Source organism: Periophthalmus magnuspinnatus, chromosome 10 (genome assembly GCF_009829125.3).
Source record: "Periophthalmus magnuspinnatus isolate fPerMag1 chromosome 10, fPerMag1.2.pri, whole genome shotgun sequence".
Classification (NCBI taxonomy): Eukaryota; Metazoa; Chordata; class Actinopteri; order Gobiiformes; family Gobiidae; genus Periophthalmus; species Periophthalmus magnuspinnatus.
Window position 1 is genome coordinate 32,557,850 of NC_047135.1, and position 24,613 is coordinate 32,582,462.

A 24,613-nucleotide genomic window follows, 5' to 3' on the forward strand; every position below is an offset into this window, starting at 1 on the left:
ATGAATGAAGTGTGCCTATTTAGAGAGACAACGTCATAATTACAATCAAAGACAGCCACAAGCGGTGTCATGTTCCACGTTACAGCACGAGTGAGCTTTGCCAGGCACTAAAAGACTTCGCTTCATGTCCAATTTGGGTTTAGAAATCGGAAATAGGTCAGCTCCCCGCTGTACCAGAGTCCTCCAAATGACCGGAACATGCCTGAACCCAACATATGATTATGTATTCAATTTGTAACGTTAGACTTTCTAGGGCTGACAGTATCCGTGTGTCTGAATGCGGCTGCTTCGTGGATGAAAAGATGGATGAAAAGATGGATGAAAAGATTTTTGTTTTTCCTCAAAAGGGAATCTGGCGTGGTTTCCTTTCCTTCATCTCTCCCTCCTTCTCCTCCTCTCTCCTTCTCTCTCAATCTCCTCTCTGTGTCCACTTGTCCAATCTTCTTCTCTTATGCTATCTTTTTGTACTTTTTTTTCTCTGCTGCAGCCTGCAGAGCGGAGCAGAGGCTGGTTCCATCCAACATGTGATTCCTATTCATAGAATGTAAACAGAAAAGCTGCCAGGCCGGTGTTTCCATTTCACATTCATTGCAGCCGAGCAGAGTGGCTTAACCTTAACCCCCTCAATCCTCCCATTACAGAGCCAAACTCAGCACTAAACCAGCTATGAAATGACACAAGTGAGTGCTTTTTCAGAGGGTTTGTTCATATAAAAACACTAATATAGATATCTAATAAAAAACCTAATAATCACACTGCAGTCTAGCCATAGTCTTATACACTGAGGCTGCGTTAAAATGAGCTGTTCAAACTTGTATTTCTTTCCTCGAATGAAGCTTTGAAGGTCAGGCCCGTAGAGAATTGAGGCCTGTGGTTCTCACGCAATGATGAATGTACTAGAACAACTGTCAACCTCCAAATTACAAGGATAGTTAAACACTTTCACCCAAATAAATGTTTGAATTAACCAAAGACGACAGAAGCGCCGCACTTAAGTAAAGAGTTGTTATACAAACATTAGCCAGGCATTCCACACATTGTTGAGAAATTATAAATGAAAGCAACGAGTGCATGAGATAATCAGCGTGCTTACAGCTAATTGAACTAATGATGCTATTCTGACAACTTGTGTTAGCACTATACTACTCTCAATATCCACTTGAGTCGAGGGAAAAATTTAATTTAGTCGACTGAAAAGCAAAAAATAACACAAGCTTTGGATTCAAATAAAGTGTTGCAGTACAGTGTCTTCTAATAAACAAACGGGTTACTCGATCCTACGCAGAAATAATATGGATTCGCTGATGTGTTATGTGCTTCCTACACATGTCCTATCTCCCTTATTTCTGTGGGGCAGTTTGTAGTAAATTTAAATGACATAAACATAACCAAAATCGGCCCTATGTATGCATATCGGCCAAACATATCGGCAGAGCTTATCGAGGTTGCTCTGGATTCTAAACAATCGGTATCAGCCATTTAAAAAAAACACATTTTGGTTGATTTCTAATGGAGAAGTGAGCTTTTCACGATTGAAAAGAGGTTTATATTTGTTTGCAATCATCAGGATTATATAAACTATCCCACAAATGATTGTTTATTGTCCCATCCCTACTCCATTGTCCAGCTCCAAACTCTTAATTCGATCAGAACGTAGAAGGGACTGGCAGCTCAGACAAACACACTCACACCGCCATATTTGCCCACTCAGAGTCTGGACATTTCCCTGCTGCTTTTCCCTCAGGTGCTGCAAATCCCAACACTCATTTAGCTGCCCCTTTATTTCTGTTGTAACTCTCATTGACTGCCGACTACACAGACTTAAGGGCTCTGAGGTGCGCTGGATATTTTGTCACTTAGACATTGAAAATAACATAAACAATCAATTCCTGTCAAGCGCAGGCCAGCTCAACCTGCTAATTAGAAAGACCGATCTATATCTGACAAAATATAAAGCGGCTTTCGCTGCACTGACAAAGTCTATTTTACCAACAATTTCAACCTTGGCATTTTGGATAGTATTGTTCGCAGCGCTGCTTATCAGGCTTTTACCCCATAACACCGTCTACAACTTGGCTCTGCCTCGAACGCTGCTTGCATTATTCATACGCACTGGCCCAGGTGACAACAAACCCCTATCAGATGTTGGCAGGGCAGCAGATGATATTTAGAAGTGGCTAAACCATGCTGGGAGTGCAGGTTTTGGCGGCAGGCGGGGAGCAACGAGATGACAGCGGTAAAATATGTAATCTGTTATGAGATTTAAAGCTTGATAGTCGTCGGGTCGTGAACTTTAAGGCCTGGATGTCAAGGTTTAGGGCTGGGGTTACTGATGAGGAGCGAAGGAGCAGCAACAGTTCATCTAAAATGGCGTTTGACACAGCTCCATGAAACAGAGCCGTTAAATAGATTAAACCAGCGTGCAATTACATAGTTTAACCCCCATGAAGGCAACGGTGACGACAAGCTCACCGCTGATCACAGACACATTCGTTTTGATCAATGTCAATGTACTTCACATGCAAGTCCTTGTGAAAGCAGCAAAGATATAATGATCTGACTGAAACAATTTCTTTTCCTCGCAAAAATATTGACCAGCACTTTAACTCTAAATGTTGCTGGGGAGGGAGGACTTAAATTACAGCTAGTAATGAATAAAAGAGAGTGACAAGGCGAGATCGTGTTGTATAAAACATTAAACATGTCGCAAAAGAAACACATAATTGAAGTCTTTGTGCGCACTACACACTACAGGGGGAGACGCAGGGGGAGACGCAGGGCTCGCTGGAGGGACTGTGTCTCTCGGCTGGCCTGGGAGCGCCTTGGGGTCCCATCGGAGGAGCTGGAGGAAGTGTCTGGGGTGAGGGGGGTGTGAGAGTCGATCGTTAGGCTGCTGCCTCCACGACCCAGCCCCGGATAAGTGGAAGAAAATGGATGGATGGATGGGCTTTTATGGAAAATAAAAAATAAAAAAATCTGTACATTTCTCCCAGATCATTTGGAAAAGCAATATCCATGTTACAATAAGAAGTAAACACAAGATCTCATTCACTCATTTATCATTTCATTCACTTCTCCTGCATGTTCTCGGGCTTGAAAAACTGCAAACAACTGATTCTTATATGAAAATGAATTCTAGTAGTGTGGGAAACTGATCATCTTCCCAGCGTGAAATCTAAAATCTACCATCGTACGCTGTAGTTTAACTCCTTCATAAACAATCGCCACATAGATGTGTATACGCCGGCACACTCCAACGAGAAAAGCTCCCATTGGCTGTTGAAATAAAGGCTTTCGACCGCGCCTGGAGACACTTTTTCAAATTGAGTAACACAAATGAATGAACGCAAGATACTGTTTTTATTTGCTACAGAAAAGCTAATATAGAACTCCAAAGAAGAAATAATTGACTTAAATAAAAACACTCTCGCGCTGCTACTTATGATGAGCCGCTTCACGAATGGCTCGAGATAAGGAGGCATAAAACAACCCTCGCACATTCATGATATAATATAATGACCTGTCTCTGAGTTATACTGCGCCATGACTCTCGCGGCTCCTAAATCGGTCATCGACTACAGCTGGGCCCCAATCTCTCCAGCCCCGAGTGTGTGGCCCTCCAACAGGGAAACCCATTTGTACCGCTGATGGGAAAGATAGCACGCCTGAGAGACTTGTTGGAATTGTCTCCACTGAATTCATGGCAACAATATTACATGGACACTAACTTCGTCTGCAGGAGCAACCTTTATCTCCATCTCTCACTTTGGGATAAGAAAATGTAATCTTTGTGTCAATATAGAACAATAGATGGATTTTGCTTTATTTTTTGATCGAGTCCCAGAAATATAAAAAGGGCTGACGCTTCTACTACAACAGGTCTGTGAAGTCAAGCTGCCTTTGAGTGTGAAAAGATATGCCTCTTCGAAAAAGACCGTAACGAATATATAGAGCCGTATGTGTTATTATGAATGTATAATTGTCTAGAGAAAGAAAAAGTAATACAATCACTGGACACGCTGGAGGGGCTATGTCTCTCGGCTGGCTTGTGAACGACTTGGGGTCCCACCGGAAGAACTGGAGGACGTGTCTGGGGTGAGGGAAGCCTGGGAGTCCCTGCTTAGACTGCTGCCCCGCGACCCAGTTCTGGATCAGGGGAAGAAGATGGATGGATGTGTTATTTCCTAGGGCTGTAGCTGACCAAAGAAATTCTTGGTTGAGTAAAAACAATTGATTAATTTACTAAAAAGGAGCCGTGGCAAAAGCTCTGAAAAGTATTACTCAGCTCCATGTATCAGATCCAAATTGCACTCAAGACTACAAGACAACAACTGCAGTTTACACACAAATGTACTAGGAAAAAGTAGTGTAAAAACGGCAGATTATACTTAGAATTCACTCCCAAATCTTCAGCTAACTCACTCCATACCTTCCATAGAACTCTAACCACAATAATTAGTTAAAATTTGAGGTTGAGTAAGACACGATTCAAACACAGACATGAGCGACTTAACTTGGCCTACAACTCTACTATTTCCAATTGGATTTTATTGTTTCTTATTAAATATTAAATTAAAAACACATACTTTCAATATAATTTCATGAACCGAAACAAGACATTCTTTTGGTCAGTGCTAGAGTTAGATCTATATATTGTTTGGTCGATATTTGCACGTTTTAGCAGAGGCATGCCCAAACTGTGGCCCAGGGGGCTAAATGCGGCCCTCAGAACACATTTTTCTTGGTCCTCAAGCTTCTAGGTGAATTAACCCATATAACTTTAAACAGAACTTTTTACTGAACATTTCTGATAATCTACTTTAACAAGCCCATATCAAATATTTAATGTGTCCCACTGAGGATATGAGCATGAATAAAGGTCTAGTGGTTCAGTTTAACTTGTAATAATAACGCAGATTTGAAGTACTCACTGTTTTAGGGTATGAGCTATCAGCCTTAAATCTCCAGCAGAGTCTGATATTTTGTTTGGCCCAACTACCTGCCTAAATATGCATGTAGAATATATCCATAAAGCTTCATTTGAACACTAAAGTCCAAAGAAGGTGCTACAAAAACGCGACTATAACACTCGTATCCAGTTTGCAGTAAAACAAAGTGAGATAAGGTTGAACAAATCGGCATCGGCCATGAAAAATCCATACGAGTCGATCTGTCGTCAGTGCCAGTTAACAAAACACTTCAATCTATTCCTCATAATTAAAAACCACCAAGCTGTTAATGGAAGCTTTGAAAAGGTTAATTGCACGGTCCTAGCGATTGGTGACGAGTGACAGTTAAAATCACAGTACATCGGAGTGCGTCCATCAATCACGCCGACAGCTCATTGGTTACATTTATTACCTTAAAGTCTGGAAAAGTAAAACGGTGCTTCTAAAACACAGACTTGAGCCAGAGTAGATGAAGTGTGCCAGATAGCAGCAGGTGTTGGGGACGTGTTGTCAGCGCCACAGTAAAGGGGGCAGACAGAAAACTTAAATAACCCCTCTGAGAAAAATAGTGAGGTCAAGAGACGTGTGCTGTGAATAGATCACATTCAGACAGAGAAACAAAGGAAGCCTCCAGCCCGGGGAGGGAGACCTTGGAGGGGGTTCCTGTCCTCTATCTGGCCTTGGTGAAGTTAGAGCCTTCCTTCTATTTATACACCGCTGTAATGTGTGGCATTTCCTTCAGGAGTGCGTCACAGCTATTGTTTCGTTTGCCTGCTGTGTGATTGTCTTGATGAGCTCTGTCAGACGTCTTTTTGCAATTAGCGACTCTCAGTTTTTAACAGGTAACTCAATGTCATGTCAAAGTCACCGTTTCATCTTTGCACTGCGTCCCACCACAGTAGCTCAGTTGGAGTATTTGTCCACTGATCTAAAGGTTGGCAGATTAAATCCCGCTCTCGACATAAACATCATTGCTTGGGCGGGCAGATCCGGTGACCCAAAGGTTGGCGGCACAATTTCAGCTCAGAAAAATGAATGCTGTCATCAAAATGTGTGTGTGAGTGGGTGACTGATTCCTTTGAGCGCTTTGAAGGTGGATAAATGTGACTTTCACCACTTGTACTTTGCACTTTTCCCCGGAGTATAAGTCGCACTAGCCAAAAAACCCATAATAATGAAGAAAAAAAAACATATATTTCACATCGCATCTGAGTATAAGTCACACCCCGCGGCCAAACTATGAAAAATGTTTGATTTATAGTCCAAAAAATACGGTATATATCTGTATATTTGTACCTTATTTTTAATCTGTGTTATTATATTGTAACATGTGAGCTAGAACTGAAACAAGTTAATAGATTAGTCGCATCTAATTACTGAAAACTGAGATAATCTACAACTAATGAAGGAATCAAATAATCGTTTCTGGACTATACACAAAGTCTAAAACATGCCACGTGTCAAGAGAACAGATTTCATGCCTCAAGCTCAGAAGGAATTACTTAAAATGACAGGAAACATTTAGATTTTTTTCACTTTTTGATGAAAAAACAAATTTGTCTGTAAAAATACTTCACCAAGAGCTGGATCACTTTCACTTCATGTGGGTCAAATGCAGTAAAACTCGAATATTCACAGGTTTTTCACAATCTAAACAACTAAACAATAAGGATAATCGCTAAACTAATCGATTAACAACATAATCGTTCGTTAGTGTCCTGGTGTGAGCGGTCGTGTCCGAGTCTGGATCAGTAAAGTTTGTTTTAGTGGAATTTGAGCTAACTGACAAACTTTATGCTCGTTTTTTAAAATGCAGAGACTTCTATGACAGGGAAATTGATGTGGGCATGATGCAGACTGTCACTGTTCCAACTCCAGGAATACAGCACAAAAACTCAATATGGGAGTCATTATTGCAGCAGAAATAACAGTGATATTGCAACACTGTGCAACACATAATTACCGCTCTGTAACGCAGCTCCAAATTATTAGTCTAATTTCACTGAGTATGTTTGCGAATGAACAGAGAAAACTGGCACACTCTCTTTTACATTCACGCGTACGTTTTTTTACCTGCAGACGTGAAAAGAAACACGCGAAAAATATCTAATACTACACGCATTTCATTTATCTTCGCACCATTTTCCTATTCGCGGCCCTATTGTTTTTCATGCAACAAATCAATAGACCGTGAGCGAGACAACAGCCAGGCAACATCACTCTTTTAAAAATAGCCATCCCCATTGACAGTACAAATCCGCAGAGGGCTTGTTAACAAAAGGTTAACTACGCCTATAGCTATGCCATTTTCAAAGTGCACGGAGGTATAGTCGCTAGTACAAGTTCACGCCACTTTTATGGAGCGTTATGCTGGCTCAGTTCCAATTAGGTTAGCTTTAGTGCGTGCAAATGTGTCATAGATGGTGTTGAAGAATGTAATTATAAATATAAGACTGACTAACTAATCGAATATTAATCAAGATTGAGATTCGGTCTAGTTGATGACATTTTTATACAGCGCTTTTCCACCTTCAAGCCTCTCAAAGCGCTTTATATCAAGGAGCAAACACACACACACTCATACACCAATGTACGTAGACGCTTAGGGGAGGTGGATTAAGAGCCTTGCCCGAGGACATGACAACAACATTCATCTTTACGAGCTGGGATTGCACCGCCAACCTGTGGGTCGCCGGATGTGTCTGCTCAACCGACGATGTTTACGTGGGATTTGAACTGGCAACCTCTGGATCAATGGACAAATACCAAATGAGTCTATAATTGTCAATGACACGTTTGGAGCTTTTAAATCTGTCAGTAAGTCTGTGGTTAGGAGCAGTGTTTGGACTAAATTGGGCTATTTTGTGTTTTGTTTTTTGTTTTTTTGTGCCATACTGCCCAGCCTGATTTATAAATGCACATTTTTACATAGGGTTTAATAACTTTGTGCATCTATTCCCCATATTATTTCCAATTTGTGTACATATTTACATAGATTTGAGGCTTGAAATCTCTCCAGTGTCCTCTGTTGACTACATCCAGGCCTTTAAATACCTCTCCATGACACATACTAGCTCCACCACAGCCGCACCCTCCCAGTGGTGTCTGCAGGCTCCCCACCTCAGAGGAGAGAGAGAGGCATTGACCCCAGAAGCTGTGAGCGGAGCAGGCCTGTTTTTACAGAGGTGTTTCTAAGAGGTTCTGTGAGCATGATGCAAGGCTGAGTGCATGAGTCAGGCCCTGGACAAAAAAGGGTGGTTTCCTCTTTCTCAATCTTTAAATCCTGACTTTTAGGCTGGGCTCTGTCCTGACTAGTAATTAACACAAACCGGACTGTCCCGCAACACATTTCTATGACAGCAATGCACAGGATAGGAAAGAAAAATAACAACAATTACTACTACTACTACTATTTAAAACGTCTGTAGTTTTCAGAGTGCGACAGACACATGCACCTCAAATTTTGCAAGACTAAAAATTGTTCTTGAGCGCATTTTAATGGACAACTAAAATAAAAGGCGTTAATCTTCTCACCTACGACCAACCCGATAAAGCCAGTCAGAGTTGCTGAGGCTGATGGGCTCAGGTCGTGCTCAGGTCGTGCTCAGGTCGTGCTCAGGTCGTGCTCAGGTCGTGCTCAGGTCGTGCTCAGGTCGTGCTCAGGTGCACCGTACAGATCATAAGTTTGGCTTTTTTTTTAATCTATTTGTGAACTTTAAAGAGCAGCATCAAACCTGTAGATCCTCCACACTGTGTTTATTTATTGCCAACGCCTGAGACGTGAAAATGACGTCAAAGATCAACTGTTGAGATTGAAAACAAAAGGTCTCATTCTGCACTTACTATAGCAAACTTTAAAGATCCTGATAATAACAGACCTCTGACTCCTTTGAAGCCAATATTTATTAAATAGTTTTTTATTAATACAATTTTTAAGCTACTAATTTGCTTTAAAAAGGTAAATTCTTAATCCTATTTGATCAAATAAACAAATTTGAATAGATAAAACTTAGTATAGAGTATGTATATTCAGGTAAAAGTAACAAACAAAGTTATTTATTTAGCCCGTCTTATATATATCACGATGCCTTAAATAAGTGGTGGGTTTTGGTGCAAATCACGTTCTGAGGCACATAAATGAAAATATTAGGCGCTGGTGCACCCGACTCAAATCAATAGTCTGGAGCCCTGCAACTAAACACTAAAAGCCTAAGGTACTAACAGACATTTCTTCAAAAGTGATGCATGTATTGAGCTAGTGCTGCTTTATCTAAAACCTCTCCTGGTCCTCAGAGGCGTGTGTATTTCCACCCCTCACATTGTGTGATTTGCATTATATTCTATGTGGCCTAAAAACTTGAGTGGAGGTGTCAGGCTGGTGTGGCGTGTTACTATGCCCAGTAGAGAGGTGTTTGGGTGGGCTTCATAACAGCAGAGTGGGGCCTGATCCAGGGCTGTGGTGCCAGCAGGTGAGATCATGGCAAATACAGGTCTGAAGGCCGCTGGCTCTCACTCTGTGGTGAACGTGTGCAAAATGTCTCCTCAACTGGAATCATAAAAAGTGAACCAGTAAAGGCAACAAAGCTGCTGCTATGCACACAAACAAAACAACAAACAATTATTCCTGCTAATGCTATGGTACAATCTGCCCTAATCACAAGAGCAGCTGAGTTTAATCAAACTCTATGCAGAGGAGATGACAGCCAATTAGGACTTCTCTAGCTCATGCCTAATAGTGCTGCCAATTCTCTGGGTAAAAGACACTAATGAAGATACTTAAACAAACTTTGGGCAAAGCGTACATAATTTCATGTCAATTTATGCAAAGAAAGTGATGTTACACAAACAGTTAGCTGCCGCAATTTTTCTCACAATTGAGGAAAATAGTGTTCCACAAACAGTTTCCCGTGATCTGGCAAAACACACAATAACAAAACATCTGCCTCCTCCATGAATTAGTCGTTGGTGCCATTTCGGCTACAATTGTAATTTACTCAGAGTTGCACAAAGACTACACCTGTTTTTGATCCTAGGACCTGGGCGTCATTATGTAATAATCACACAAAAAAGAATTATGATCAACTGAGGATGGATCACAGACTCTACAAAGAAGTGGACGAGTGTGACGAGTGTGACGTCACCCACAGCGTTCGGCTCCAGTCAAATGAAGCTCATCGAGGCTAGAGCTAGAGTTATAAAGGTGAATTTGGAGCCAATATTATTAATTCCGACTGCGAGTATCATAGCAAACAAAGAACCAATCCGGAGCAAGGTTGCTGAAGGTAACGCTGGTTTAGCAGGGAGCGGGCACTTAGCAACGCTGTCAATCAAAGTTGTTGGTAACGCTAGCGGGGGTGAACTCTGGGAAAGAAGGCACCTGATTTGTCTGTTATTAATGTTCATATGTTGAGTTACAGACACAACAGCGAAATAATTATAATCAGGATCATGTAGAACGGGTTAATACGAACATTTTAAGACCAAAATGATGAGTCTGACAGCAGCAGTTACAGAAAGAAGGGTGGCAGTTTTCCAGTGTAAAGTGAACTGCAGGCTATTTGGAGCACAGCGGCTAGCACGTTAGCTATGTCCAGTCATATATACAATCTATGGGATGGATGGATGACGATAGGTATCATTTATTCTGAAACAGCTGCATTTCCACATCCTCACAAAAAAACGACTTAAAAGACTAACTCATAAAATAAAACTCGAGCCCTCTCCGGCCCCCAGTTGACGACGGTGCCGCGCTGACGTGTGTGAGAGCTCCCCGGCCTTATCTACATGCAGAGGGCGCTGTGGCAGACAGGGGCCTTCTGTGGATGAAGAGATCAAACGTGTCTGGAGACAGAGACAGGAGGCAGCCTGTCACATCCAGGACACGGCTGCTGCCATTCAAACATGAACCCACTGAATCAATACAGAATAACATATCATATCTCGTAGTCTATTAAAGAAGGCCAGTGTCAGATGTTTTACACGGCTTTAAATATGTGGAAAGTACTGACATCTGGACCCAACGAACGCATGCTTTTCAAATTATCATGATTTTTTGGGAACCTAATCACAATTTCGAGTTGCAAGATTCATGTACAGCTTGTATATTTATTTTGCCTTTGTTTTGGTCTTGGTTTGGGCTCAGTTTAGTCCTGATTTGGTCTTGTTCTAGTCCTGGGTTAATCTAGTCCTAGTTCTAGTTTAGTTCTTAGATTAGGCCAGATTTAGTATTTAATTTAGCCTCAGTTTTTATGTAGTATGCAAGTGTGAACTCAACCTTAGAGGCAAACAAAGTCATCTTCTTCTTCTTCTGAGCGTTCACAACTTCACTACGATTGGTTAATTCCATCTGTCACTCATTCAGAGACTTACGGAGGTCGACCAATACCAGCTCGTCACACAAACGAGATCGTAATTTGATTTCATCACCATATCGCTCCAGAAACGCTAAACAAACACACAATTTCAAACGCTTTACTTTTAAACGAGCTAGTTCCTTGCCGTTAATTCTGATTGCCAACCATAACGCGAGTAAAAGCGAGTTTACGCAGACTGTTGATTACTTCAGAACTTCAGACCCGAACCAACCTCTCATTTTGCGGGTTGCCTTTACACTGATAAAGTTGCAGAATAAACGAAAGACTTCAGTTGATAAATATTTTCTCTCTTCAATAAAACCCATTTAAGCAATTCTAATGTATCTTTTATAGCCCATAACGTGCATATTTTAGAGCCCAACGACTAACTGCTCATATTATGTTAAACAAACGGTCGTGCTCTCCTTCAGGCTTACAGTAGCAGAGTGAGTTGGCCTTTCTATTATTTTCTGCTACATAATGGTTTTCTCACATCATTAAGTACACCCAAGCGCACCCAGGGTCACCGGTCCAAGCTAAACATCTCAGAGGAAACGATGTTTATTAAAAGTGGACCATGTTGTCTCTCTCAAACCATTCATTTGAACTGCTGAGAAGAATTAGAGGCACTGCCGTGGTCCAGATTTGTAGCAGAAAGCCAGGAAAGCGTGACGAATTGGAGAGGATTTAGTCTGGAATGGCGTGGTCTTAAAGCATCAGGGGTGCGGATTCTTTGGTTTCTAACAGCACATGAATGAAAGGGGCCGCCACATAGCACACGCACTAGAGCTTGTTCGAGTTTCATTTGGAAAAGTGATAACTATAACTGTCGACTTTAATATTAAGTGAGGCGGTATGAACTGTTGTCTGAGAGCCAAACTCAAAACATTCTTGGGTTCTTCTGTGGTTTAACTCTTGGTGCAATAGATTACACTGAGACACTTACATTGGATTTGTGCAATAGGTCAAACTGTAGCACAAAAAGTAGTTAAGCTTCATATTTCGCTGTTAAATTTGATGGAATAATTCAAATGGAACATGAGATTTAGGTACGATCTAGAGGTATCTCTTGCTTTAAATCACCAGCACAGCCCGATATTTTGTTTTGATCGATCTGTTACCTAAAAAAAAAAAAACACAAAAAGCTTTATTTTAATAGTTAAATACAAATAGAAACTGCTCAAAATGTGACTACACAGTTCTCTTATGGGTTTGGGGTAAAACAAAGAGCTGCGGTTGAGTTTGTAGTGACTTTAAATGACATAATTTGGGGAAAATAATCAAAATCGGGCCTACGTATAAGCCCAGAAATATCGGAAGAGCTTATGTGCTATCAGTTCCTCTGTATTCTAAAAAATCATATCATACCAGCCATATTTGTCTTTCTAGTATGAACCATTTCTTGTTGCATTGCCATCACAAACTTCTGTCTCTCAATATGCATTTAGCTTCATGTAATATAATACATACAGAGGAACAATACACATTTAAGGCTTGGCGCTCTCCTTCACCAAACGCAACCACAACAGTCATTTATCTGGACTTGCACCCACCACAAAGACCTAAGCTTACACCATGACGTCCACTGGAGCTGGATTAAAACCTGCGACAACATGAAACTGGTGTAAATATGCACTTAGCACGCAAGATTAAGAGTGATTATGTTGCGCTCTCTCATAATCAAAGTAAAATCCTCTATTGTGCCTTTCGGAATCCAGACAAACGCAGTTAAGAAAGTGTTTGGACCAATCCCCGGGTCAAGACAAGTATTTTATCACCGCACACACCGCGACCTCTAACTGACTGACAAACTAAGACGAGACCAACGCAAACAGCAGTAAAACATCCCTCCGTAACGTCCAATCAGATCCTGGAAAGGAGAGAGGAGAGTTGGACGGAACAACACATGACGGATGCCCGGATGATCCTACTGAGGGTGAATGATAGAGAGCAGAGGACAGACAGGAAAACAAGTCTAAAGATAGAAGAGAACATACACAAGTGGCAGCCCCAAAGCTCTGCCAGCTGAGCGCAATGGAAGCACAAAAGTCCTGTGAATCAGCCTGATGAGCCGAGATGGGCAAACCCTGGGACACTTACAGCTATGTACATGAGCTGATTGAGCTGGAGGTTTTGTGCAATGAAGCGGTGGGATTGAGCCAGATGCATTTGTTTAAGATGGAAAGCTTTTCTTTTACAACTTTTAAAGCAGCATTTGTGTTTTTTTCATATATTAGCAATACTTTAATAGCACTGATGGTCTACTCTTTTAATAATCCTAAGCTATAAGAGACAAAATAATGAATGTTTAAGTCACCAAGTAGCCTACAGTCACACGGAGCCTGTTAAATTACATCCTACTGTGTAAAAACCAGTTTCTCTCCTCTATTTCTCTGTAATAGTCATGCATGTTATAGGCTTCCCATTACAGCACACCCTCAGCTAACCTCCCAGCAGATTTACATGACAAGCAAACGTCACAGTCTAATAATAAGTCATCAGATACACGCTGGTCTAACAAAAAAGTGAATTAGAAATCATTACCCAAGCGTGACCCCTTTGCGCACGCACTGCATGCTCCACATTTCGCCACCAAAACAGTCCAGCAGCCTCTCCTATAACGCTGTAAGTAGGTTGCATTACAAAATTCCAACTATATTAAATGTTGAAGTTTACCCCCAGCTGCCAGGATATCTCTGACAGGATCATTCAAGCCAACAGCAGAGCGCGTCAAGACAAATCCAGCTGATGTCCGTGAATACAACCAACCAACCGGTCCCTTTTTTTTTTTTTAACAAAATCTCTGCTCACTTGTGCCAGCACACGCGCGCATCAGCCAACATCCAGTCCAAAAACAACCCAATACCCGTGCGCCCTGCGTGTTGGAGAGGGTTCAGAGGGTTTAGATCACCTACCAGCTTTACGCGTCCGATTCTCTTTTCCGCTGTCATCTTGTAAAAAAGACAAGGAATGAAGTTGGAACAAGAGGAAAGCAGAGGATAAGCGCGAGGGAACGACGAGTGACCGCGCACAAAGTCTTTCCCGTTCCGCGTAAAACGAGTCTCTTTGGGTTCGTCTGTCAGGCTGCTCCTCCAGCTGTAGCTCCGAGGCAAAACGCACTGTGCAACTTTGGGGGGGATATGAGAACGAGATCACGCGGGGAGAGAGAGAGAGAAAGAGAGAAAGAGAGAGAGAGGGAGGGAGAGAGAGGGGGGACAATCACAGGAAAGCGGCTCCTCCTACTCGCACAATACAAAACGCACAAGCAGCAGAAAGACAACACGCGCATTCAACTCCAAACCAGGTCTCACACGTGTTCACTCTGACCTCCACGTCTACGTTTAAAAAAAAAAAAAAAAAGAAATTAACCAAGACATATTAGGCGAATTAGGCTAGAAAAGCTATAATTGTGCAGTGACAGTCTCTGCTTTTCATATCCAGCCCAGGACCAGAACACTGCAGCCCACATTTAACATCCACAAAGACTTTTTCATGATTTTTATTAAGCAGAGAGACCCTTCCACAGTAAAAGCTCCAGATCAATACGTAAAATATAAGAGGTAAAATATCTCAATAGTTAATATTTACATGTTTAATCAAGACTAAAGTGGTTTGCAATGAACATGTTATCATTGTTGCTTTAATTTCCAGTTTTCCAGGGTTTTTAAATCAGATTTGAATCATATTTTTACTTCTTTTTTTTTTTTTTTTTTTTTATAAAGTTAAGTTAGTGCCGCCTCTTGCAATGAATTTTAAACTAGGAACAATCTTTTCTTTATTTTTTACTGTATAATTAGTTAATAAGTGGTTCCGTTTCACACTTTTTTTTATATTTGGGCTGCTTTTTGAAAACTCTGGAACGAGAAACACCCAGTAACTGTTGCAATTCACTCACACCGTTCTAATGAAGACTACTATTACATACTTTGGCTGTGAGTTAAGATTGAGTCAGTATATTTTATTACCAAAAGAACTCTCCAGAGAGCTGTTTTGGGAACTCTCTAGAGAGTTGTTTTGACATTACCGTGATAATTGGCCTGCATCTTCTTCCCAGAGCATTGAACCGGGTCTATAGAAATATGGAGTTGTTGATGTAGATGTGGTCGTGAAAGCATTTGCATCAGACCAGACCAAAGACCACAAACCAGACGGTCAATGTAATGTGCATTTGACATTTCAGCAAACACATCACAGCGCCAAGGAGCCAGTTTCAAAGAGCACTTTGAAGAACTACACGCTGCTGCCTCAGAGAATGTCTGGGTCACTACCACACTTATAATATGCCATTGAAACTGGGGTTAGGGCTTTTGGATTATATAAAAAAGCCTGTCATCACAAGACCCAAATCTAAAGTAACATCAAACCTCGAGCCAGTGGAGGTGAGGAGACCTTCCAAGTCAAATATTTGTTGCCATCCCAACAGCTAATCATGTTATCATCTTGAACTATTAATCTGAAATAATAGTCTGCGCCAAGTAAACAGTGAGGGCTGGGTGTGGTCCTAGCTGCAGGTGTGCTCTGTTAACACAAGCCCAGAGAATCCTGGCTCATACTTTTCCTTCCCTTTTAAAATAATCAAATACAGTAACACCAAATCTATCTCACTCGGTTAACTTGTCAATACCACTCAGTGTACGATTATAATATCCACGGAGCCAGACAGAGTCGTACTCTGTCTGCACAAGATTTAGCTTTAGGCTAAATCTGGCACTAATCTTTTAATAGTGTAAAAGATGAATAAATAGGGGATGACTGTAATGATAACCAACAAAATGTTAAAGATTGGCCAGATTGGAAAGACTTGAGCGCTTTGAAGCAGTGTGTGTGTGGCCATCCCGACGTGTCAAAGCCTGATCTCGACAGAAACAGAAACAAAGCTGGGCCTGGTTAGTACTTGGATGGGAGACCGCTGGAAATATCAGGTGCCACAGTGGAGCACCAGTCGCAAAAAAGGTTGTTGTGTCCTTAAGCAAGACACTTCGACCACACACACCAGTTTTATACCAGGCAATGTGGGTGAAGGGGCTGATGGTGCAGGTTGGCAGCATCACTTCTTGCATGTTTTCTGGCTGTTGTGAGTTAATATTTGTTTTTTGGAAGTCATCGTCAAACCAGGACTTTTATTACACCATTAAATTGTTAAACCGATATCTGAAATGTATTCGTTTCTATTTATTTCCAACGATCCTGGACATTCCCCTCCGCGTGACACTGAGCTATATTGAGTTCTTATAGAGAGCAGCAGAGGCAGTACAGGGCTGTGGTTTGAATGGAGAGTAAACAGCCGTCAGCAGAGACCTGACCTCAGTGTTGTGGTGCTGTAGCTCAGGCTTGGGTCACATTATACCCGGCCTCCCTCCTGCCACCTGCTAGACCGGAGAACAAAACGCTTAGCCACAGAGTAAAATGATGAGACTATACAATATAATGGAAATAGTGTGTGGGTATGAGAAAGTGTTATCCACTGCCAACCAGGAAATGCATCTGCTCCTCTCCTCCTCACAGCCCACATCTCATCAGGGACGTATTCTACAGCTCTCGTCTGTCTGTGGACTGCTGTAGCATCAAGTGATTGGGAACACACTCACTGCAAAAGACATGGAGTCCTTTGTTCTACTCTAGACACAAGAAGCACACTTCCATCTTAGCGATCGGCAGAGAGACAAGAACAGGGATATACAGTAATCCAGGATGCTAATTACTAATGTGATGTAATGGATAACATCAGCTACATCATTAGAATTTAACATTTATGGCTCGAAGGCATCCCTGGACAGAAGGGCCACCATGCAAAACAGGGAGAAGCAGACCCACAACCCGGGAATCGGACCCATTCTGCCAGTAATTCAGTTTGTATATTACATTTATCAAGTACACATTTGGAATACTTCTGTCAGTACTAACAGCTTTTCACATCGACACAGCATTGGTAGATACAGATTTCCAGTCAAACTCACTTTATCCTTTTCACTTGTCACACGTTGCCTGTGGAGACGTGCTTGTTGTCAAGTGACAAACGCTGTTTGCTTTTAATGATGCACCGTTTGGTGGAGTGACTTTTTGGTTTAACATAGACTGAATTCCTCCTAGTGCGATCTTCCATTTTAAATAACAAGCCAAGTGGGACAAATAGAGCTAATCCATTCACTTTTATGGCTCCCACGGTGCTGATTAGGTTATGGATGCACAGGACAATCTGAACATTGACGGCTACTTTGCCTTTTGGGTTGAACTATAATACAATATTAGATGAAATTAGCGTCTCCACGGGGAATAATAATTGAGAATTATAGGACATTTGAACAGGCTGACTCATTTCATCACCTCCACACTGGATCAATAGGAGGTCCTCTCTAAGCAGTGATCATTCCATTTCCCAAGCGCACAAACCTTTTGTAATTGCTGGGTTGGGGAACCACAGTGACATACGTTTGAAAATAGCCTGTCCTCCCTAAACCTTTTTGCTGAATGCCGTAATATAGATTTCTGTAATTACAAGGTACACTTTATCGTCACTATAGGGAAATTTCCACGTCTGTCCTCTGCGTTTGACCCATTCTTCATGTCACCGGGGCAGGCCGTCAGTAGCAGTGGGCGACGCACGTACTTTCCTCCGTCTCTGGACATGTGGACAACACTGCAAAATGGCAAAAGGAATAGGGCGGATAACGGGACATAATGAAGGATTAGGTTTAGAATTGGACTCAAGTGGAAAAGTAAATTCACTAGTGTCCAATAATGAACAATACTTTATATCGAAATGTGTAAAAATATACAGCAAATTGGTTTCCTCGTTTCTGTCAGTCTAGCCCAGGGCAGTTGCGGAAACAAGAGCTTAGCACCACAGTATGGAGTATGGAGAAAATAAATAAAAAACTGTAAATCGATTTGATAACGATGCTATACCAGTCCAAGGCATTATAACGCTTATGTAAAAAACATTTCTTAACTAATAGTACGAGCCCATCCGGTGTAATTTGCTCAAACTCACAAATGTAAAATTGTTGTGGATGTTGAATTATCTCTGTATCCCATGAAGTCCAAGAGTATAAGTAATGGTGTGAATCACAAAGCGCCTGCAGGACTACAGACAGAAAAAGCCAAAGACGGAGGAGGGATGGAGAGAGATGTGGGTCAGACACAGAAACACACTCGGCTCGTGTAAATTGGACTGTGTACATGCACAGGCCTAATCTCATTATGCCCCGTTCTCCTGGGCCCCTGATCCTTGATTAGAGACAGAGATAAAAGAGCAGAAGGGGAATATAAATGCAGGTACACAAAGAGATTCCACCAGATATACTAACTAGGCCTTATATAACAATGAATAATCAGACAAGTGGAGTGAAAGTAGGAACTTTAAGACATAATAATAATAATAATTCTTTTGGCATGCACCTGTCACCCAAAGAACAGGACATGCCCATTGCCCATTAAGTGCTAAGTATCTTTAGCTTGGCGAGGAGGCTTCACAGTCTGATTATTATTCAGTCTCCTGATTGCGTGTCCTACTCACTCTTGTTGGGGCAGAATACTTGTTTCAGCAGTAAATCAGCTCATGACTTTTTGAAGACGCGTTAGGCTAGATGCATGGGGACCTGCTATAGAATATCTACTGTGTATATGTGCTGCTATAGTGAGCGCTTCAGCTTTATATAGGAGACTTATGTGGCATATCCTCAGCTGAAACATTAAGAAGCTAATGATGGACGTATACTGAATATGATGTAATTTATTCAGTAATATAAATATGTGTAGACTGTTCGAACTGACTGGACTTAACGGCTTATTAAATCATGTTATAGCATCGTTATGATTAACAAGAACAAGTACTCTGCGAGAACTCGGATGTAAAATTGAAAAGTCAGCACCTCGTCTTTGTTTCTGCCGCACTGTCACAACAAATTACAGCCTCATCGCAGCACAAAACCCAGTGTATTAATTCAATCTATATTTGTTGCCTCACATCTTCTCCAGCTCATCACAGGTCCAGCTCTTCCCTCCCTTCCTCCCTCCCTCCTCTGTAGTCCTCTGCCCATGCATGGAGCCGCCTGTCAGAGCCCGCCCGGCCTCTCTGATTGATTTCTCAGCCCACCTGACTCTACTGACCGCCTGCCACTGTTTCACTGGCTGCACTCTCTCCTGTCAGGCTCAAATCCATCTCTGCTCACAGTGAGGGCACATTATCCAGTTCATCTTCTCATCAGAACCACCCCAGCCCCATAGAGCCACAATCATACTTCATAAGACAGACACTTTATATTCTCAGCGTATGCACAGTTTAACCGTGGGACAGAAGCACAAAGCCGTGTGTTGTCGGGGCCCGGCTCTGAACAAAGCCGTCTGTGAGAAGAGATGGAGTCATCATGAGGTCACTTTACACATCACACATTCTGGGACTTTCAGGAAAACACATACCACTGTGATGTGCACAACAAAATCCCAAATGTTTCCTTCTTGCATTAGCATCACTGAATAACGTATCTTTTATAAAACATTACAGATCTCGCAGTTTCATATGTATATTTTTTCACATTTGTATATTTCATTATTATTATAAATTAACATCTAATTTCTTAAAGATGTGAAGACTCTGGAGCAACTCAGTGTATTCAACTTCAACAAAAAACTCTGCCAGCGACGATCTCATTTCTAATTCCATTTGAAAGTACTTTATCGGTTCATCATTCACGTCACCTTGAAACAAACGTCCAAATGATGTACTCGTATCATCCTTAAACGCTTTATGAATATTCTGTTTTCAGAGTTTGTTCTGTCAGTGCTTTTATTACTGAGAAATAACACCAAGCTGGAGGACGTGTCTGGGGTGAGGGAAGTCTGGGAGTCCATGCTTAGACCGCTGCCCCCACGACCCGGCACCGGATAAGCGGAAGAAAATGGATGGATGGATAACGCCGAGCTGTAAATGTGGTCTAAAGTTCATTTCTATCTTCAGTACATTTTAAAAACGTGGTTAAAGAGCCGATATTACGCCATTTTCAGATCTGTTTTAATGTCGTTTCCTCTTTAAAAACAGACCAGGAGTTACGTTTTGTTCCATTCACACATGTTTAACACAGAAATCCTCTTCTCTCGAATGGAAAACACCCTGTTCCACCTTGTGATGTCATCATGTGGTAATACAGGAAATGTTCTACTGTGTTTTTAAACTCCACACTCTTTCACTACAATCATTTGGATGATATCAGCCCTAAAAATGCCAATCTCCACTGAATAAAAGGTACAAAGTAGCTGTTAACTTGAAAACTACCACTTCGTGACATCACAAGGTGGAACAGAGCGTTTAGAGCAGGGGTCTCCAAACTTTTTTCACCGGGGGCCACATACTGAAACATATTTGAAGCGGAGGGCCACAGACCAGTGTCGATACAGGGAGTCAAATTTAACACAGTTTTAACAGAGCCATCGTTTCGTTAATGAGACTTGGAAGATTATTTTTAGGTCTGTGTCACGATGCAATGTGATGTTATTCAGGTTATAGAGGTAGAATCTCTTCAGTTTGTAGTAAAAAAAAACAACTTCCTGATCAATTGGGGCAGTTGAGGGCCAACAAAAATTGGTGTGAGGGCCGTATTTAGCCCCGGGGCCGTAGTTTGGACAGCTCTGATGTAGAGAAACTAATGAACCAGGGTTAGTCAAACGTGTGTGAATGAAACAAAACACAACTCCAGGTCTATTTTTGAGAAGGTAACAGCATTATTACAGCGTTAAAGCTAAAAAAAGAGTGTATTTTGTGTTATATATACCTCCTTTAATATGAGAATTACAGTCCTGATTGCTGGTGAAGGTAAGTTTATTCTTTTACTTGTTCAGTTTGTTTTGTCAGACACAGCCACGGGCCCACACAGGCAACAGAGACGGCTCAGGACCATACAAACATTACCTTGACCATGACTGTCTGCGAGGGTCAACTATCTGAGGAGCCCATCCCAGCGAGGGGAATATATTCAACACTGCTAATGAATATGAGAAGAGTGAGGGAAAACTTGCCTCTATTTTTAATCTGTTTATATTTTAGTGAGAGGAAGGGAAGCAGAATCATCAGAGGATTGAGAGGCAGAGAAGGAAAAGGGGGTTAGTGAAAGTGGAGCACAAATATCAGACAGACCCTTGAGACTCATGGAGAGAAGAGCCAATTTACCAGAGCTTTGCTAATGCACCAACTCCTGAAGACAAAAAGCAGATGGATTTAATATTGGAACTTATTTCTCTTTCTCATTTTTCCTTTCAGATTCGGGTCATCACAGCCCACCTCCTAGTGTGTCTGGCTTATGCTTCCTCTTCATTACCTTGAGTGATCTGCCACAAATAGCTCAAATGGAGATGAAGATGCAGATTTTTTTAACGAAGAGTGGCCTGTGTTTTAGAGAATGCAACACTAGAACCAGCTTCATTTGGACTTTTCTTGACACTACAGACAAGTTGCTGTAGTTATAGGACTCACAGGTCACTAGGGATGTTCTAAGGTTGTTCATGTTCCAAAGAATAAAAAAGATATATATAATCAGAGAATTCCAATGCGCCAAAATTCCAAAAAGTAAACCTTAAAGAGGAGTGTTATGCAAAATTGACTTTTTGGAGCTTTCTATTATGTTTTCCTCCTGGGACATGACGTGGACGACACATTTTGAATTTTTTAAATGTTTAGAAGAAGAAGAACAGCAACAAGTCATTTTTTTATTTTTAAGAGTTTTATTTATTATTTTTTTAAGAGTTTAGAATGTTCATATATATATTTTTTATCATTATTATTATTTTTTGTAAAGGCATATATCTCTTGCACCTGTCAGCAGCACTTTAAATGAGCCACATTGTTCCAAGAGGCTTTTTATACTCGGGACAAATGTTGCTATGTTCAGGCACTTAGAGTTTTAAAACGTGGACATAATTTTTCTCAGAAACTACATAATGTAAAAAGTTAATTCTATGTTTTTACACTCATCAGGTCCAAATCAGCCCAAACAACAAAGAGAAATTAATAAAGCCACACAAGAGCCCAGGTCTGAGGAGGCTATAGCACGGTCCCCCCATAAAAAAAACATTCCTGAAGAGGTTTTAGATGTAATCCATGTATGTTTGAGTAATTTAGTGATCTCTCCTGGGCCCTATCTGAATCCTCCTTATAGTCCGTACGATCTTATCCATACTGCAATTTTCCATATATACGAAAACATGATGCCAAACAATACACGGCAACTTCACAAACTTGATGTGATGTGCAGTAGTTTCAGTAGCAAAATGCACATGGACTGTGTCATGATAGCGCTCTGAAGGGGGAGTGACTTAGCGCCGAGAACGAGGAGGAGACTCTGAGCATCAAAAACAAAAGTGAAACTTATTAAACATACATAAATAAGTTGTTCTGGCTGAATATTGCATTTTTAAAAGATAACACTGAGATCTAAATATGTTACGTGTTATCAGTTAAGACCCCACGGACGTCTAATGCTTTTTCTCTTTCTCATTTTACTTTCAGAAATGAGTTCCGATATTTATGTCCCATTAACTTTACCTTTATCATTCTGAAAGTCTAATAACACGACAGCCTTCACGCATTTTAAGACTAAAGTTTAATATTGCGCTGTTATTCCTACACATGACTTTTCCCTCCCCAGCCGAGAGGAAGCATATTCAAATGAAAAAGACAACCTGCTACCACACGACTCCTCCATCATGATTACACCTCATTTACTGCCAGGATCCTGCATTCTTGAAGCTCTGGCAGTGTTCCCGTACACATTAACTAAACATGCCACTGCTGGTCTGAATGCATCTATAGCCGAGAGCTCGTACTTGGCAAGAGGAGCGAGAGCGAGCGAGACGGTGAGGGACGCGGCGGCGATAATGTGTGCTTTTCACTGCTTGTGTGCGCAGAAAGGTGCTGTGGATGTAGCGGCAGGACTAGGCTTCAGTTAAGACCCATAAGCGCTCGGGGCATCACACTGACAGCAGCCGTCTATCAGCGAGAATCAGACATCGGATCACTCAGAGGCATGTACCTGGGCCAGTTCTGCATGGGATAATCAGCTGCAAATGTGGCCAGGCAGGTCCAACCTCTCCAGCGAGATGACATGTCTGGGAACATAGATGCATGTAATTAAAGAGAAGGCTATAATTAGTAGCTTAGCAGACACTTTTATCCCATGAATTTACTTAAGTACTTTTAGGCGGTTAAGGATGTCGCAGTAGCGGAAACGTGTGTCATGATGATTGTGAAAAGAAACATAAAAGGTCCTATATTACACAAAATGAATGTGAGCTTTAAGTCATGTTATAATGTTGTTATCTCCTCAAAAACAGACCTGGGAGTTGTGTTTTGTTTCATTCACACATGTTTGAGTAACACTTTAAATGCTCTGTCCCACCTTGTGATATCATAACGTGGTAGTTTTCAAGTTTCCAGCTCCTTTTTACCTTTAGTTCAGTAGATATTTGGCAATTCCAGGGCTGAAAGTACCCAAATATGAGTTTAAAACACAGTGGAGCACTTCCTGTTTTACTGTCACAGGATTGTGGATTATTGGTGGGGATTAAATTAAAACGCCGTGGTTGAATTAGAATAAAACCTGATAAAAACTAATGCGAGAGTGTGAGGTGGTGGTGTGCCCAATAAAAACCCAAAGGACTATAAAATATGTTAATTTATTATAATAAATTCCATTAAAACAACTGAGCTCAGTGATACAAGTGATAAAAGTTAAAACGTGCTATTAAAAAGATAAGTGGAATGAAGCTAAAAGTTACTGAAAGAGTTTTAAAAAGCAGCAGCGTCAGTCTAGCGTCGTGTGTTGGTCCCATCAGGAGGCGTGACGTGACTTTGTCCTCGTCCGTGGGGGTACGTCCTCGTCTTGAGTCGTCCTGCACCACAAAACACAGGAGAACAGGGCCACACGTGACCCCACGACCCCACGACCCCGGAGTCATGGGCTACGACTGCCTCCGTTGTATCTCAGGCCGTATCACAAACGTTCTTCACTTCCACGAGCCGCTCACACGCCCTCGGCTCCAATCCCACAAGAAGACGGTACTATTTCTGCTTTTAGACTTAGGACAAACAAGTACGAGCCAGACATTTGACGGACAGGATTTATTTAAAATTCACGCACAAGAGCAGTTAAACCCAACAGGTATTTCCACAGACTCAAGATGTGAAGCAAATAAGAAATGGATAAAGTTATGATTTGTGTTTGGCGTGAGAATTTCAAAAGGGCAATTTGTAATTATGACAAAAACGATTTAGAAATGAAATAGTCTGTACGCTCCCTGTGTCCCGTGCGCTCTGCTGGGTCT

General features: G+C 41.5%; 1 protein-coding gene across 4 annotated transcripts in view; it reads right to left on the reverse strand.

Moving 5' to 3' along the window:
* Positions 1–24,613, reverse strand: part of mid2 (midline 2) — a 138,203-nt gene that overhangs the window by 81,976 nt on the left and 31,614 nt on the right. For 2 of the 4 annotated variants that reach the window (XM_033973962.2, XM_055224756.1), the window contains exon 1: positions 14,218–14,423. The exons of the other annotated variants lie outside the window; for them this stretch is intronic. The gene's annotated coding sequence lies outside the window, so the exon portion shown is untranslated. Of the gene's footprint in view, positions 1–14,217; positions 14,424–24,613 lie in introns of those variants that run through there. 4 annotated transcript variants of the gene reach the window in all.